At 34.9% G+C, this 19,311-nt stretch overlaps 1 non-coding gene across 1 annotated transcript; it reads right to left on the minus strand.

The window, feature by feature from the left end:
- Window positions 1-2,011: 2,011 nt before the first annotated feature.
- On the minus strand, window positions 2,012-2,084 carry TRNAK-UUU. Its single transcript has one exon. It is a non-coding gene; the product is annotated as a tRNA-Lys (tRNA).
- Window positions 2,085-19,311: the final 17,227 nt, after the last annotated feature.

The following is a 19,311-nucleotide window of genomic DNA, read 5'->3' on the forward strand; positions in this document are numbered from 1 at the left end:
GTTTATTTTTGTTTTTATTTCCATTTCTCTAGGCGGTTGGTCAAAAAGGATCTTGCTGTGATTTATGTCATAGAGTGTTCTGCCTATGTTTTCCTCTAAGAGTTTGATAGTTTCTGGCTTTACATTTCGGTCTTTAATCCATTTTGAGCTTATTTTTGTGTATGGTGTTAGGGAGTGATCTAATCTCATACTTTCACATGTAGCTGTCCAGTTTTCCCAGCACCACGTATTGAAGAGGCTGTCCTTTCTCCACTGTACATTCCTGCCTCCTTTATCAAAGATAAGGTGACCATATGTGTGTGGGTTTACCTCTGGGCTTTCTATTTTGTTCCATTGATCTATATTTCTGTTTTTGTGCCAGTACCATACTATCTTGATTGCTGTAGCTTTGTAGTATAGTCTGAAATCAGGGAGCCTGTTTCCGCCAGCTCCATTTTTTGTTCTCAAGATTGCTTTGGCTATTCGGGGTCTTTTGTGTTTCCATACAAATTGTGAAATTTTTTGTTCTAGTTCTGTGAAAAATGTCAGTGGTAGTTTGATAGGGATTGCATTGAATCTGTAGATTGCTTTGGGTAGTAGAGTCATTTTCACAATGTTGATTCTTACAATCCAAGAACATGGTATATCTCTCCATCTATTTGTATCATCTTTAATTTCTTTCATCAGTCTCATAATTTTCTGCATACAGGTATTTTTTCTCCTTAGGTATGTTTATTCCTAGATATTTTATTCTTTTTGTTGCAATGGTAAATGGAAGTGTTTTTTTGATTTCACTTTCAGATTTTTCATCATTAGTGTATAGGAATGCCAGAGATTTCTGTGCATTAGTTTTGTATCCTGCTACTTTACCAAATTCATTGATTAGCTCTAGTAGTTTTCTGGTAGCGTCTTTAGGATTCTCTATGTATAGTATCATGTCATTTGCAAACAGTGACAGCTTTACTTTTTCTTTTCAAATTTGGATTCCTTTTATTTCTTTTTCTTCTCTGATTCCTGTGGCTAAAACTTGCAAAACTATGTTCGATAAGAGTGGTGAAAGTGGGAACCCTTGCCTTGTTCCTGATCTTAGTGGAAATGCTTTCAGTTTTTCACCATTGAGGATGATGTTTGCTGTGGGTTTGTCATATATGGCCTTTATTATGTTGAGGAAAGTTCCCTCTATGCCTACTTTCTGCAGGGTTTTTATCATTAATGGGTGTTGAGTTTTGTTGAAAGCTTTCTCTGCATCTATTGAGATGACCATATGGTTTTTCTCCTTCAATTTGTTAATATTGTGTATCACATTGATTGATTTATGTATATTGAGGAATCTTTGCATTCCTGGAATAAACCCCACTTGATCATGGTGTATGATTCTTTTAATGTGTTGTTGGAGTCTGTTTGCCAGTATTTTGTTGAGGAGTTTTGCATCTATGTTCGTCAGTGTTATTGACCTGTAGTTTTCTTTATTTGTGACATCCTTGTCTGGTTTTGGTATCAGGCTGATGGTGGCCTCGTAGAATGAGTTTGGGAGTGTTTCTCCCTCTGCTATATTTTGGAAGAGTTTGAGAAGGATAGGTGTTAGCTCTTCTCTAAATGTTTGATAGAATTCCCCTGTGAAGTCTTCTTGTCCTGGGCTTTTGTTTTTTGGAAGATTTTTAAACACAGTTTCAATTTCAGTGCTTGTGATTGGTCTGTTCCTATTTTCTATTTCTTCCTGATTCAGTCTTGGCAGGTTGTGCCTTTCTAAGAATTTGTCCATTTGTTCCAGGTTGTCCATTTTATTGGCATACAGTTGCTTGTAGTAATTTCTCATGATCTTTTGTATTTCTGCAGTGTCAGTTGTTACTTCTCCTTTTTCATTTCTAATTCTATTGATTTGAGTCTTCCTTTTTTTCTTGATGAGTCTGCTTAATGGTTTATCAATTTTGTCTATCTTCTCAAAGAACCAGCTTTTAGTTTTATTGACCTTTGCTATTGGTTCCTTCATTTCTCATTCATGTATTTCTTCTGTTTATTTATTTATTCTTGGCGCCTGGACAGGGACTTGAACCCTGGGCCCTCAGATTAAAAGTCTGATGCTCTCCCAGCTGAGCTACCCAGGCACTCCCTCATTCATGTATTTCTTATCTGATCTTTATGATTTCTTTCCTCCTGTTAACTTTGGGGTATTTTTGTTCTTCTTTCTCTAATTGCTTTAGGTGCAAGGTTAGGTTATTTATTTGAGATGTTTCCTGTTTCTTAAGGTAGGGTTGTATTGCTATAAACTTCCCTCTTAGAACTGCTTTTGCTGCATCCCATAGGTTTTGGATCATCGTATCTCCATTGTCATTTGATTCTAAGTATTTTTTTATTTCCTCTTTGATTTCTTCAGTGATCACTTCATTATTAAGTAGTGTATTGTTTAGCCTCCATGTGTTTGTGTCTTTTACAGATCTTTTCATGTAATTGATATCTAGTCTCATAGCTTTGTAGTCGGAAAAGATACTTGATTCGATTTCAATTTTCTTAAATTTACCAAGGCTTGATTTGTGACCCAGGATATAGTCTATCATGGATAATTTTCCATGAGCACTTGAGAAAAATGTGTATTCTGTTGTTTTTGGATGGAGTGTCCTATAAATATCAATTAAGTCCATCTTGTTTAATGTATCATTTAAAGCTTGTGTTTCCTTATTTATTTTCATTTTGGATGATCTGTCCATGGGTGAAAGTGGGGTGTTAAAGTCCCCTACTATGAATGTGTTACTGTTGATCTCCCCTTTTATGGCTGTTAGTATTTGCCTTATGTATTGAGGTGCTCCTATGTTGGGTGCATGAATATTTACAATTGTTATATCTTCTTCTTGGATCGATCCCTCGATCATTATGTAGTGTTCTTCTTTGTCTCTTCTAATAGTCTTTATTTTAAAGTCTACTTTTTCTGATATGAGAATTGCTACTCCAGCTTTCTTTTGATTTCCATTTGCATGGAATATCTTTTTCCACCCTCACACTTTCAGTCTGTATGTGTCTCTAGGTCTGAAGTGGGTCTCTTGTAGACAGCATATATATGGGTCTTGTTTTTGTATCCATTCAGCCAGTCTGTGTCTTTGGTGGGAGCATTTAATCCATTTACTTTTAAGGTAATTATCAATATGTATGTTCCTATTCCCACTTTCTTAATTGTTTTGGGATTGTTATTATAGGTCTTTTCCTCCTCTTGTGTTTCTTGCCTAGAGAAGATCCTTTAGAATTTATTGTAAAGCTGGTTTGGTGGTGCTGAACTCTCTCAGCTTTTGCTTGTCTGTAAAGGTTTTAATTTCTCCATCAAAGCTGAATGAGATCCTTGCTGGGTAGAGTAATTTTGGTTGTAAGTTTTTCTCCTTCATCACTTTAAATATGTCCTGCCAGTCCCTTCTGGCTTGCAGAGTTTCTGCTGAAAGATCAGCTGTTAACCTTATGGAGATTCTGTTGTCTGTTATTTGTTGTTTTTCCCTTGCTGCTTTTAATATGTATTCTTTGTATTTAATTTCTGACAGTTTGATTATTATGTATCTTGATGTGTTTCTCCTTGGATTTATCCTGTATGGGACTCTCTGTGCTTCCTGGACTTGATTAACTATTTCCTTTCCCATATTAGGGAAGTTTTTGACTATAATCTCTTCAAATATTTTCTCAGTCCCTTTCTTTTTTTCTTCTTCTTCTGGAACCCCTATAATTAGAATGTTGGTGTGTTTAGTGTTGTCCCAGAGGTCTCTGAGACTGTCCTCAGTTCTTTTCATTCTTTTTTCTTTATTCTGCTCTGCAGTAGTTATTTCCACTGTTTTGTCTGTCAGGTCACTTATCCGTTCTTCTGCCTCAGTTATTCTGCTATTGATCCCTTCTAGAGTATTTTTAATTTCATATATTGTGTTGTTCATCGTTGCTTGTTTGCTCTTTAGCTCTTTTAGGTCCTTGTTAAATGTTTCTTGCATTTTCTCTATTCTATTTCCAAGATTTTGGATCATCTTTACTGTCATTATTCTGAATGCTTTTTCAGGTAGACTGCCTATTTCCTCTTCATTTGTTAGGTCTGGTGGGTTTTTATCTTGATCCTTCATCTGCTGTGTGTCTTTCTCTCTTCTCATTTTGCTTATCCTACTGTTTTTGGGGTCTCCTTTTTGCAGGCTGCACGTTTGTAGTTCTCCTTGTTTTTGGTGTCTGTCCCCAGTGGCTAAAGTTGGTTCAGTGGGTTGTGTAGGTTTCCTGGTGGAGGGGACTAGTGTCTGTGTTCTGGTGGATGAGGCTGGATCTTTTCTTTCTGGTGGGTATGTCCACGTCTGGTGGTGTGTTTTGGTGTGTCTGTCGACTTATTATGATTTTAGGCAGCCTCTCTACTAATGGGTGGGGTTGTGTTCCTGTTTTGCTAGTTTTTTGGCATACGGTGTCCAGCACTGTAGCTGGCTGGTCGTTGAGTGAAGATGGGTGTTGGTGTTGAGATGGAGATCTCTGGGAGATTTTCAGCATTTGATATTATGTGGAGCTGGGAGGTCTCTTGTGGACCAGTGTCCTGAAGTTGGCTCTCCCACCTCAGAGGCACAGCACTGACTCCTGGCTGCAGCACCAAGAGCCTTTCATCCACATGGCTTGGAATAAAAGGGAGAAAAAGTAGAAAGAAAGAAAGAGGATAAAAGAAAATAAAATAAAGTTATTAAAATAATAAAAATAATTATTAAGAAAAAAAATTTTAAGTAAAAAAAAAAAAAAAATGGTTGGGTAGAACCCTAGGGCAAATGGTGAAAGCAAAGCTATACAGACAAAATCTCACACAGAAGCATACACATACACACTCACAAAAAGAGGAAAAGGGGAAAAAATCATAAATCTTGCTCTCAAAGTCCACCTCCTCAATTTGAGATGATTCGTTGTCTATTCAGGTATTCCAGGGATGCAGGGTACATCAAATTGATTGTGGAGATTTAATCTGCTGCTCCTGAGGCTGTTGGGAGAGATTTCCCTTTCTCTTCTTTGTTTGCACAGCTCCCGGGGTTTAGCTTTGGATTTTGCCCCGCCTCTGCTTGTAGGTTTCAGGAGGGTGTCTGTTCTTCGCTCAGACAGGATGGGGTTAAAGGAGCCGCTGATCTGGGGGCTCTGGCTCACTCAGGCCGGGGGGAGGGAGGGGTACAGAGTGCGGGGTGAACCTGTGGCGGCAGAGGCTGGCGTGACATTTCACCAGCCTGAGGCATGCTGTGCGTTCTCCTGGGGAAGTTGTCCCTGGATACCGGGACCGTGGCAGTGGCGGGCTGCACAGGCTCCCCAGAAGGGAGGTGTGGAGAGTGACCTGTGCTCGAACACATGCTTCTTGGTGGCAGCAGCAGCAGCCTTAGCGTCTCATGCCCGTCTCTGGGGTCCGCGCTGTTAGCCGCGGCTCGCACCCGTCTCTGGAGCTCCTTTAAGCAGCACTCTTAATCCCCTCTCCTCATGCACCAGGAAACAAAGAGGGAAGAAAATGTCTCTTGCCTCTTTGGCAGCTCCAGACTTTTTCCCTGACCCCCTGACGGCTAGCCTTGGTGCACTAACCCCTTCAGGCTGTTTTCGCGCCGCCAGTCCACTCCCTGCGCTCCTACCGAAGCCCGAGCCTCAGCTCCCAGCCCCGCCTGCCCCAGAAGATGAGCAGAGAAGCCTTTCGGGCTGATGAGTGCTGGTCGGCACCGATCCTCTGTGCAGAAATCTCTCCACTTTGCCCTGTTCACCCCTGTTGCTGCGCTCTCCTCCGCGGCTCCGAAGCTTCCCCCCTCCGCTACCCGCAGTCTCCGCCTGTGAAGTGGCTTCTAGTGTGTGGAAACCTTTTCTCCTTCACAGCTCCCTCCCACTGGTGCAGGTCCCGTCCCTACTCTTTTGTCTCTGTTTATTTTTTTTTCTTTTGCCCTACCCAGGTACGTGGGGAGTTTCTTGCCTTTTGGGAGGTCTGAGGTCTTCTGCCAGCATTCAGTGGGTGTTCTGTAGGAGTTGTTCCACGTGTACCTGTATCTCTGATGTATCTGTGGGGAAGAAGGTGATCTCCACGTCTTACTATTCTGCCATCTTCCCCTCCACCTGACCACCAATTCTTAATCATAGATAATATTTAAATCTGGTCAAGATGATATCAACTGTTTTTAGAATCAATAATAATAATTATAGTTTTTGGTGGATTGCTCCTCTTTATGGATGAATAACTTCTTCATTAACTGGATATAATTGGGACATCAGTAATAATAATTGGCTGTTAGTGACAAAATTGTGTTAGTAACTTTATTTTAAATACTCATATGCTCTTTTAGAATTTAAAATAACTCAAACAAGTGTCAATAAGTTAAACATTACTAGACTAATGTTTGTTAATACCCATAATTTAGATTTTGAGCAATTTAACACTCACAGAGACAAAACAGGAAAGAAAGCTAGAAAGGAAAAAGAGATTGAGAGATTGATGTGAGAAGCAAACTTTTTTATGGTATTTTTGTCTAAATAAAAGGATTAAGAATTCTTTGAATGCATTGTAAGTATGACATACATTCTCTATAGAAGCAAATTTCCTTTCTCTAAATGTGGATATATATTGTAAACTTTCTTTGGTGTGGGGGGAAAACATTAAAACACAGTTAGTGCTACTTCCATATTCCAAAACCTCTTTTTAAAAAAAACACTGAATCTATTAAAGTCCTATCAGAGCTTGTTAAACTATGCAGTAATGATGATAAAAGGCATTTTACACACAACATCCACCACTCATAAAACTGAGAAACCTCAGGTATCCTTGTTACCTGTGAGCGTGAATATTTTAGCATTTCCGTGGGATTTCTGGATCAAGATTGATCCCAGGTGTCATCTCCACATATGCGTGTAATAGGTAAGGGAAGCTCTTCTAGACTAGACACATATCCTTTGAATCAGCATCAAACGGCTCTCCAAGGTGTTAAAGCACAACCTACAGTTAACCTACTTAATACTGCATAGCTTGAAAATGTCATATTTTAATTTTTTGTCTCTGCTGGATGGCAGAGACATCTAGCATCTAGAGACTGTTGGTCCAGTGAGAACTGCTAATCCACTTGTTTCTTTCCTTGGTCATTACATTCTTCACTAAGTTCAGCAAAATGAAAATAATATAAAAATACTTTGCTCCTCCAGGGAAAGTGTTTCCTTTTATTGCTTTCAGTAATAGTTCTTTTCATTTTTGGCTCTACTTTCAACCATGAGAGAGAGCAATAAATGAGCAACTTAATGGAAATGAAGATCTTAGAGTTGCTTTCCCCACAGAGTAAATACCTTTGGGTAAGGAGTGACTCTCTTTTATTCTTCCTGTGGTCTATGGTATATTTTTCTTATCTGCAAAGTATAGGAAATAATACCTTTCTCTGATGTCATGAGGATTAACTAAAAAGTATGTCTGTAAAGAGCTTAAATTTCTGAAGCAAAAAAGAAATTTTTTATTTCACTCCCAGGGTTGGAGATGAATTCAAATGGTCTTCAATTCCAGAGCTTGATAGATAAAGCTATAATCAGAGAATTACAGGAGAATCCTGCAGTAATCTTTTATAATCTTCACTAGTGTTTCTCTCTACCCTCCCCGACTTCTTTCTCTTACCTAGCTAGTATTTCCTTCTGTATAATAGAAAAAAATCATTGCCCCTAAAAATGAATGGTGTCATTTATAAGTCAGCAACTGGAATATTTGTCAACATGCAAATATTTCACATGACAAAAATATTACATATCCTAGTAGAAATATTTTATATTAAAGCAAAATATGAGACTTTGTTTTTTAATTTGTGATGGTAGGCATTGCAGAAAGGTTAACTCACTGCTAGTTAAATCTGGGCTTTATGACAGGTAGAATGTTCTAGAATTTAAAATCTATTAAGTGAGGGGTTATATATACTACTACTTTTAATAGGAATTAAAACTGTTTTATCTCATTTCCATAAAGTCTTGCTGACAATCATAAAATAACTAGATATTGTTGTTATCCCAGTTATAGATGAGGAAACTGAGACACGGTGAGTATACGAGCCATATTAGGCAGGGTTATATGCAGTAACAAATTCCAACCCTCAGCAGCTTAACGAGGGGAGTCAGATTTGAACACAGAATAATTTCAACAGAAAGTTTTAGTAGCTTGTCCAAGTTCCAATAGCTGGTAAGTAATGGAACTGGAATTCAAATCCAGACAAACTGGCTCCAGAGCCAGCACTCCTAAACCACCTTATTATTATTAGTATCTGATAAGATAACATTTTATGACCTTTATTTCTCATTCCAAATTATAAACTTATTAACTAACTTTTGAGTTATTTATTCCAAATATCAATTGCGTTCAAACCAAAAAAGTAATGACTTCTTAAAAAATCATAGTTTTACTCTCATCTAATACACATCCATGAGTACAGCTATTGAATATGTTCTCAATAAATAGTGTATATATAAATATCATATATTTATCACTAATATATAAATATATATGATATTTACAACTAATAGCAATAACTGACTGGTCCAATGTCTGTCTGGTTTACCTGACTTTTTAAAGGAGTGCATCTTAATTGCTCATTCTCTTCAGATTCTTAAATGTCACACTATATCAGTTACTTTATAAGGTTACTAGTCAAGAAGGAGGACAAAGTGTTCAGGACATTCTACCCATACCTAGGGCTACAGAAATTTTTTTCCTCAGCCTATTAAAAACAAACAGTGTTTTAGTTACTCTAAGCATGAACCAATTTTTGTCTAGTGTCCTAAGTAAATAGCAGATGGATTTCAGATTTTCTATATTATAATTTACATGCACTCTGCAAAAGCTACAAATGCAGAAGTTTGATTTTCCTATCCATACCTTTAGTCTAGTTAGGGAAAATAAAAAACTAAAATATACATTAGATTTCAGAAGATCTTCTTGTTATTGTCTGTTCAATAGCAAATAAAATGAGGATCATAAAGTCTTGAAGAAGATGCTGAATTTCTTGTGGGAATGGATAGAAATGCTCTCTGGTGTGCTAAATTCATTCCAAGGAGTGCTTACTGGGGAAAGAAAGACATTTTATTGCCAAAGGAGTTTCAGATATACATAAAGTTACAAAATTGTATGGACCTGATAGAAAAAGTATATGAAGTAATGAAATAAATAAATTAGGATATTGAAGGTCCTTTTATTTTGTGCTTACAGATTGGTGTCTTTCTTTTGATTTGCATTAAATTTTAACCAATTATTTTATTATACTGTGAGAAAAAAATATTGAGACCATTGACAAAAATATAATGTCATATATTGAGTTTAATAAAACCCCTTAAGAATACAAAATAGAATTAATTTAGATAAACTCATATTTGATTGGCTTGTATCATTTGTAAAGTTAGAATTACCTATTAGATTTATACACATTTAGAGTCATAAGATGTCTTAGGGTCCAGTTAGTGTTATATACCTCTCATTCCATATATGGGGAAACTAGACTTAGAGAAGTGATGGTCATGCCACTAAGTATCTAACTAATGGCTAGGTAGGTGTAGTTAAGTCTATTTACTGATATAATGCTACATATTTATCTTTTACCTTTCATTAAATTACAGTCCTATAAATTTTTAATTTTGGATATTACGAGCTGTTTGTAATTAAACATGAAGATGCCTACCATAAATGCCTTAAATTTCACAGAATAAACAACGAAAGCTTTGAAGCAATGCATAAGTGAACTTACAGAGGCATATAATGAATTAGGAGCTAATTTTAATTTGACATTATAATGAATTTAGCTGTGAGTTTAGAAGGCTCAGTTGGTCTCTCACATTCTTAATCCATGTATTACAATGCCATTTTTGTCATTTCAAAGAAGAAATACTTCCTTCTTGTGGGGTCTGTGAGATTATGACATGAACAATTGCATAACATAGCTTTTTAATTAAAAACTATATTGTAATTATAAACTTGTATATTTTTATAACAAAGCAATTCTTATCAACAGATCTAGGGTTCTTTTTTAATATTATTCTAATATCTGCTAGTCTACATTCCTTCAGAAAAATTATTATTATTGTTGCAGTGCAATGTTCTACAGTAAGAGGCTTTCTAATTTTATCAGTCAACAATGAATATGTAACAACAGTTAAAATAGATATGGAATATTAATATTATATTGAACTTTACCTGCTCACAGATTTCTATTCTTCTTTATTTGAATCTGTTATAAACTATTCTCAGTTTGGGCTGACATAGAATCCTGTAGGTTGGCATAGAATCCTGAATAGGAAGAAGATGGATTTTAGCTCTGATTCTCTCTAACCATGTCTATGACCTTGATCAGATCATTTGTCTTTCTTATGTGCTGAATTTTTATAATTTATTTAAAATTGTGTTGGATTGAGTAAGCTCTTGAGTAAGCTCTTTTATTACTTGTATTAAAAATTCTGAATCTCAGAGTCTATACAACACATTTTATGATTTAAATAGACAACAGTGAAAAATAGAATAAGTTTGTTTTATGAATCTGCTCTTTTTCCTTATATTACACTAGCTAAAGGACAACTGGTTCTTAAATTCTCATAGCCTTTGAAATTAGTTGGCCAAGCTAATCTCACCACATTGTACTAAAACCCTAATCCTTTGTTGGAAACTCATGTTGGGCAGTAAGAAGCAACAGGCAGAACATATTGGTTCTTGGCTTAATCAGAGGGAGAAAAAGAAATAGACTAAATTTTATTAGTAATCAGAAGTTAAAATCAAGACTAGTTAGCTATTGAGGTGTGTTTATACTTGATAAATTGGTGAAAATTAAGAAGTCTAACAAAATCAAGTGTGTGTGAACATGTGAAACAGTAGGAATTCTCATATACTGCTGGTCTGCAGGCAGTAGATCAATTGATCCCACTGCTTTGGAAAATAACTTAGCACTGTTTGAAAATACTTACATATGTAAAACAGCCATATTTTTTAGAAAAAATGGAATTATGAACATACAATTCAGACTAGCAGTTATATCTGAGAGGAAGACAGGGGGTGGCATAGGGAAGGAATAATGAGATATTCAAGAGTAGTGGTTTTGTCTAGTTCTTGAGTGTGAGTTAATTTATTGTTTTTATTCACAATTTATTTGTATGTGACATATTCTTTTTGGTATCAAACATTATATATTGTAGGCATTAACAAGTAATTAGAGCAAATATGTACTTTTATAGAGTGACTCTCAACCTTTTGCCATTTTTCTCCTGGAAACCATTTATAAGAAATTTTGTATGAGAGTTAATAATTTTCTTCACAAAGGAAAAAAATATTATAATTGGGGAATAAATTAATATTCAATTACTTGGTATTAAAGATATTTGAGATATAGTTGTATACAAAGGTAAATAATATTCAGCTTCTTTTCTGAAAGCAGAGAGACATCAAAATGATTATAATACCATGTCATGTGAGAGGCACTTGCAAAATGTAATGGAAGCCCATAAAATAAATCCATTAAATCCTGGAGAATTTATGGAGGAAAATAAAAGAGGGCATTTAAAAGTTAAGAGTATTACAAAGGAATTTACTAGACAGAAAAAGACATAGAGCAAACAGCATGGTTAAAGATGCCCAAGAATAGTAAAGCAAAACACTTTAGGAAAGACAAATTGCCCAGTAAGGTGAAGGCCAGTGAGGCCATCGAGTAGAATGTTAGGGATGGGTTAATAGCAGTAAAGAAAACCAAGATGTGAGGAGCATGTCTTCCATATTAAAACATATGAATGGCAATTAGTAAGGAATTGAGAAAATTTCTGGATGACCATGGTTTCTATTTTTGGTAACTGGGAGTATATTTTTATGGGGGAAAAGTGATAATCTATTGAACTTTATGTGTTTCATATTCCTTTGAGAAATAATTACAAGAGTACTTAGACATACAGGCTAATTTCTGGGCAGAGGCGAGAATTAAAATGCAATTATATTTAAAAAAATATCAGCATAGAGAATTAGAAATGCAATTATATTAAAAAAAATCAGTATAGACATGGCAGGTGAAATCATATACTTAGTAAAATCATCTAAGGATAATGGCTAAAGGGATGAGAAGAGTCAAAGGCAGAAATCTGTATTATAATAATCAAGAGACAGCCATAAGAGACAGAGAAAGAGAAATCAGAGAGGTATGGCTTTAAGGCCAGGAGAGAGAAGAAGGAAGAAGACATTTCAGTAGGAAATGATGGGTACCTTTAGTATAGTGCTTAGGTGTTAAACATGGTACTAAGCTCTTTCCATACTTTATCTCCTGTCATCCTCCCCACAGACTTCTGAAATAGTATGTTATGTTCCTAATTTTACAAATGAAGTGAATGAAACAGAAAATTGTTTAATTCGCTTAGTGCCACATATATCTAGTAAATGTTAGAGATAAGGTTCAAACTGGTTTCTCTGACTGCAGCACACACTCTTAAATACCCCTCTGTACCAGAATAGATCGATTGAAAGTTGATAATGCCCAAAGCCAAAAAGTAATCTTGTGGAAATTAATCTGAAATCAAGATTTAAAAAGAGGTCATTTGTTGTAGCACTTAGTAAGAGAAAGTTTGGTGTGTTAGAATGAGAAATCAAATCAATAAAATCTTGGGAAAAAAATTTTAATGTAACTTGAAAGTAAGCAGGTTATGAAGGAATTTATAAGGCAACTGTGATAGGCAGCAATGATCTGTATAGTTAGACAAAATTTGAACAATAGACTAGTTACTTCATAGTTCAATATGAGTTTTCTCGTCTCTGAAATGTAAATAAATCTTAAATGATTTTAGATGAATAAATAAGTAATATACATAAAATCTCCTGTCACTTGGGTGATATATAACTTCAAATAAGAATAATATTTGCTGTCCCCTAATGTGTGATTATGCTCTGAAACTTTTGAAGAGTGTGAAGAATGAAACCAGACTCAGCAATATATTGAGGAGTAGAAAAGAAATATGGTCATGGAGACCATTAACAGAGAGATAAAATGAAGATGGAAACATCGATGGAGCAATGCCTTATAGGAGGCCTGATAGAATAAAGCTGAATCATATCCTTTAGAAAGATTGGATTAGATTGATTCCCCTGATGATTTGTTTCTTTCCCTTCCTTTTAACCCCTTTGAATAAAAGGTATTAGATCACCTTGCAGTGGAAGTGACATCAGACCAATTTTCAGAATATCTGAGTCAGGGTCTTCTCCTTATGCCACCAACTAGCAGTGTGACTTTGAGTAAATCACTCAATGTTTGTTATGGACTGAATGTTTATGTCTCCCCAAAATTCATATGTTGAAGCTCAGTTCCCATTGTGATAGTATTTGGAGATGAAGCCTTTGGGAGGCAATTATGGTTAAATGAGGTCTTGAGAGTGGAATGAGTGCCTTTATAAAAAGAGGAGACACAGGCTCTCACTCTCTCTCTCTCTCCATGCATGCACCAAGGAAAGGCCATGTGAAGATATAAACAGGAAAAGAGCCCTCACCAAGAACCTGACCATGCTAGCACCTTGGCTTGGATTCCCAGCTCCAGAACAGGAGACATAAATTTTTGTTTTTTAAGCCACCTACTCTATGATATTTCATTATAGCAGCTTGAACTGACCTAAACAGTGTCCCAGGACTTAATTATCCATTTATATAATGAGACAGTTGGACTAGAGAACCCTTGAAATCCTTTCCTGTTATTGTGACTTTAATTTTGAGTGTGCAAAACTGGTTCTTCTTGAATGTGGTACTTGTCTTCTATTTCTTTGTTTTTAACCCAACGCTAATTCTCAAACTTTGGGAAGCAAAAAAAAAAAAAAAAAAAAAAAAAGTCACAGAAGGCACCCTGTGGGTGTGTGAAAGTGGTTAGGGAGGGGAACTTCCAATATTTGCTTAGGTAATCCCAGGTGTTTATGGGCAACTATGTATATATCAAGAGCTTCATTCTCCTTTTCTTTTTTCCTTCCTCTTTCTCCCTTCCTCTTTCCTTTCTTCCATTTTTCCTTCTTTCTTTTTCTTTCTTCCTGATTTTCTGACTTCCTACCTTTCTTCCAAACCAGCAAGAGAAGCTATTTCCTTCTCACTGCTCTTCTTTTATCCATTATTCACAGCTTAATTGGGAACTTGATTCAGATACAAGTAACATAGAAAAATTTTCAAGTAGTAAATAATGAAGATATGCATCATACACAATATTGAATAAAGTATATTTAATAAATGCAAAGCACTGAAAACTAGGCATATCATCTATTTTAATGTTTTGATGATTTGCAAACCTAAGATTCCTTTTCTTTTGTAAAAGCAGAAAATAAAGTATATAAATTGTCTTAATATTCACCTTTTAAAATAAAATATTTCACTTTTAAAAATCAACTATAAAACCCAGAATTATTTAATTTAGAAATCTACTAAACATCTTTGCAATCTATGTGTATAACATGTCCAGGCAAACTGGTCAAATATTAAACCAGATTTAGGCTTCAGTTCCAGGAAACTATAGCATCCAGGTCAGTTTTCAGTGATTAACCATTAATTAATTCACAAAAAGTATCCTGTTCTACTACTAGCAAGATTCTAAGATTGACACTGAAGATGAAAGCATAAAAATGATGCCAAAATATGATTTCAATTTAGCTAAGATATAGACAAAGCATAATGGAGAACACTAACTTCTATAATCTTGACTAAGTAGTCATTAAGTAATTAAATGATACTGTCTTTCTAAATATGAAAGGTGTATATAAAACTCCACCTGTGTCTCCAAATTCTGGGTGAACCTAATTTATATTCTTCCAAGATAAAGTAAATAAATAGAAAAAGTAATTCCCTTTTATTCTATATGTTGAAGCAAGATAGCTGAACCATTTTATGGCCAAAATATTTTAAATAATTTTGCTTATGGCTATTAAATGTTGATTTACTAATGAATTTTTACTTTAAAATTTGTCCATTTTTCTAAAAAACAGAATAGGAATTCTACAATACATATACTGACATGTAGATTTCTTCACAAGTCATTTGGAAACTTTGAAGGTCAATATCTTACATGACTTTATAGATCATTTCCAGTTCTAATTTTATTCTAATTCTAACTGTTCTGTAAACCCCGATACACATACCCTTACACGCACATCCCATACAGGCCTTCACACAGGTGAAGTTACACATACACACACACATGCACACACACACACACACACACACACACAAAGCCAAACACCTACTTACACCTTTCTGCCAAAAGAGAATAAGAATATTGAGAAATAAAACTTTCCTGACAAAATTATTTTATTATTTCCAGAAGATAGTATAAACCAAATGTTTTCAGACATTTTGATTTGGGGAAGAGTTGTAAAGACACACTTTTTTTTTGTAAAGAAAATAGTAGAAATCACAGTGCCTTTTAGATCTCCTATCCCATTAGCTCTTTTTCCAATTATTTCTTTGGAAGAAAGTCTTAACTTTCTTCCAAAGGTTTATGATACAGTGTTAATATGATGCAGTTGAAATGCTTAATACCATTTCTTATCACATTAACACAGAGACAGCATTCCTCTCCTGGTCAGCTTAGTTTCCCCATTGCCTGCAACTATTGGAGATTCATGAATATTTAAACCTTGTGAAAATAAGCACTTGTTGACTGTGCTATAGCTCAAGAGCTGAGGTTGGCTTTTTTTCCCTCCAGAAGTTGGATTTTCTCAAGGAAGACTCTTTCACCTGCAGAGAAACACAGCACCTGAGAGAAAGGGGTAGGCCTTGCCAGGACAGGAGAGAGGATTCTCTGGTATTTTTCTGTGTCATCCAGTCACTACACAGGGCCAATGTGCTGCAGGCTTCAAAAGGAGAGGTATGTATGTTCAGAGAGTTTTCTCTTTCTTCATTGCAAAGCTTCTTGCTGACTTTCTTGCAGTTGTGAATGTAGCAATTTAACAGTTTATTATTGATCCCCTAAAGCTGATAGTTTTGCATAAGTACTTTGCATAGGCACTAGGTCATTTCCTGTATTTGCCTATGTGATTCTGTATTATATCTGATTCCCCTTCACAGAAAGAAGAAAATAGCAGTGAATGAATCTGGATTCCACCGTGACTTCTAATTTGTTTTTCTTTTTTGCAAAGTAGACAGGTAAGACATTAATTCAATACATAGAAAATGGTACTGGTAGTCATGTAAAAGCAGAGATATAATTTCTTTTAAAAATGTATTTTATTTTTGACCAATTATTTTGGTTTTAATATGATTTAGAAAAATTTATTATATATTCTGCGTAAGTGGATTCAGCATAGTAATGATCATTCAATCAATTCACATTTATTCAGTGATCACAGGCTTTGGACACTGCCTTACACACTGAGCACAATAAAATCAACATATTTAAAATTTATTAATTTATATCTTTCCATTTTGGAGATATAAAAATTCATATATGCTATCCTTATTGGAAAAAACTTTAAACTTTGATATAGTATTTTCCCTATAATTTTCACAGCTTGAACCTTCAGTCAATCTAAATTTATTAAGTAAAAAGTAAGAATTACTTTGACTTCTAATTTTAGTTATTATATGTTATGGGTCAACAGTAATTTAACATTTATTATATGATGTTAAAATATAAGATTATCATGAATAAATGTAAGTGTCTATAAGAAAATTCTCTATCAATCTGACTTCAATTTTTATGACATTTATTATCTCATATAACAGGAAACCTATCTTCGTCAGTTATAATGTGGTTTTCAGTAGCAATTAAGACAGTCTGTTTCTTTCTTTAAGTTTAATTAGAGAGGAAAAAAAAAAGCCTATCTCCGAACTATACATTATAAATTCTTCCTTAGACTTTATTTAGTAAACTCAGCACAAATGCTTACTTCTAAACAGCAAAAATGATTAACAGGAGAAAGCCATGTGGTGATTGGCTTAAGCCTGGGTTCCTGAGACAATCACTGGGAATAGGGATTTTATTATTGGTTTGTATTCATCCTGGGGTTGGCAATGGAGAGACTACTTGAGTTACATTTGTGTTCTGCGGGCTTCCCTGGTGGGGCAGTGGTTGGGGATCCGGCTGTTGATGCAGGGGACACGGGTACGTGCCCCGGTCCGGGAGGATCCCACATGCCGCAGAGCGGCTGGGCCCGTGAGCCATGGCTGCTGAGCCTGCGCGTCTGGAGCCTGTGCTCCGCAACGGGAGAGGCCACAACAGTGAGAGGTCCGCGTACCGAAAAAAAAAAAAAAATGTGTTCTGCTGAGAACAAAGAAGGGAGAAAAAGATCCTGGGTAAGAACAAACCACTATGTCTTATTTTAAAGATTTTCTTAATTAATAGGTATTTTACTTGGGAGAGAGAAATAGGTAAGTTGTTTAACGGTTATAGAGTTTCAGTTTTTCAAAATAAAAAAGTCCTGGAGATTGGTTGTGCAACAATGTGAATACACTTGATACTTCTGAACTGCACAATTAGAAATGGTCAAAATGGTAAATTTTGTCATGCATTTTTAATATAATAAATATTTTTATATCCATTTGTAAAACTATTGGAATCATTTAGAGTAACTTAAATTAGTAAGCCATTCTAATTGTGTTTGTGAAATTGCATTTTTAATTCATGTACACATTTTGCTCTTAAGGATATTTTAGTTCTTATTTTTGTCTCATAAATAATATGAATTATTGCAAACATTGCTATACTGAATATGACTTACTGTTCTCTGGAAATATGATTACATTAACATGTTAAATGTATTGGAGTTAATTGGTTTATCTTGTAATCAAAAGGCAAAAAATAGATGTGGTAGTATACGGCACTAGGGTGACAATACTTTAAACTCACATGTAATTTAGAAAGCTGTAAATGTACTCCCTTTACACATCTAAAACTGCTCTTTTGCATCCTTTCCTCTATAACTATACAAACAACTCTCAACTGTACTATAAGAGAGTGACTGACTTTTGCTTCTGAAAATTATAGCATAGAAAAGCTTTGATTGTATTTTAAAAAGTGATCCAAAATTAGGATGGATATAAAGAAATTTACAATTTTGTGACCTGAAAATATCTAATGGATATATAATACTGCAAGTCAAAGGTTCAGAGGTTAATGTCCCATAAGCAAATAATTTTAGGACAAAATAAAGCATGCAACTTTCCTATTCGTGATAAATCTTCTAAAATAAATGTGAAACACTTCTCTTTAAGATAAACATAACTTTACCAGTAACGGGTTGGTCCTTGACAATTTAATTAGATCGTTGTTTTCACATACTCAACTTTTGCCTAACCAGTAAACCAGAATGTTGAAAAGTGAGAGCTGAGTTATATATTATGATTTCCCCTTAACTAAAATCCTTACTGAATAACCATGTACTTTTAAATATCTGAAAATTAGGGGATTGCCAAGGCAGGAGGTGAAAGTGAGGGGGAGAGGAGATAAATAACTCAAGGCCACCTGAGTATGTTATTTCAACTCTATTTGGTAAAATAGTGAAGTTGTCTTATTTTTACTTCTTCATATTACATTTTTCACAGGGAAAACAATTATTTATTTTAAAGAAAGTATTATATACCTGTTGGTATTAACAATATTTTACAAATATAAATTTGCTGTTTAAAAAGTTAAGGCACAATTTTCTATTTAGTCTCAGAGATATTAGTAGTCAAGTTGTGAATTTGTTTATTTTTAGAACTGAATTAATAGTGACTTAGATTCAGGATTATTCAGTTTTTCTATGTGTAAAATAACTTATAAGTGGGGAATTTTGTCACCATTTCTTGACATTAACATGTTCTTATATTTCACTTTTGATAATACAGAAGCAATATAGTTTCATCGATACAAACTGACAAAAGAAATGATAGAAAAAAACAAAAGTTACATGACATCAGTGTTTTCCATTTCTCTTTATATAAAAATTCTATAAGCTATATAGTTATTATCCTTAAAAGAAACTTTGAAAAGTGATAGAAATGCTAAAATTATCAGTATTAATCCATCCAAATTCTAGGAAAAGTTAAGAATCCAGATATTTAAACCCAGCACTATAAACTCTCTTTACCCTGAGCGTTTGACTATATAGAGCAAACAGCTGTGAAACTGAGTTGTATCTTTGGCTGTATCAAGAGACAAAGAAGTTAGAGGTAAAACTCAAATTTTGCACAAGAGACAGTCTTACAACATTCCCCACCTTAAGCTGAGACACTGATTTGCTACAACTTCATGTTAAAAATAACTGGAATTATCAGAACCTCACCAATTAGAGCCCTGTCTTCTGTTACCCGAATGGTCCAGGGAACTTCAAATGTTAAAATTGGACTCAATATCTCCTGGATATATAGTGCCCAAAAGATTCCAAATGAAGCATGAAATTCTTCTCTGGGAAAAA

The sequence above is a fragment of the Phocoena sinus genome, chromosome 18 (assembly GCF_008692025.1).
Source record: "Phocoena sinus isolate mPhoSin1 chromosome 18, mPhoSin1.pri, whole genome shotgun sequence".
NCBI classification, from domain to species: domain Eukaryota; kingdom Metazoa; phylum Chordata; class Mammalia; order Artiodactyla; family Phocoenidae; genus Phocoena; species Phocoena sinus.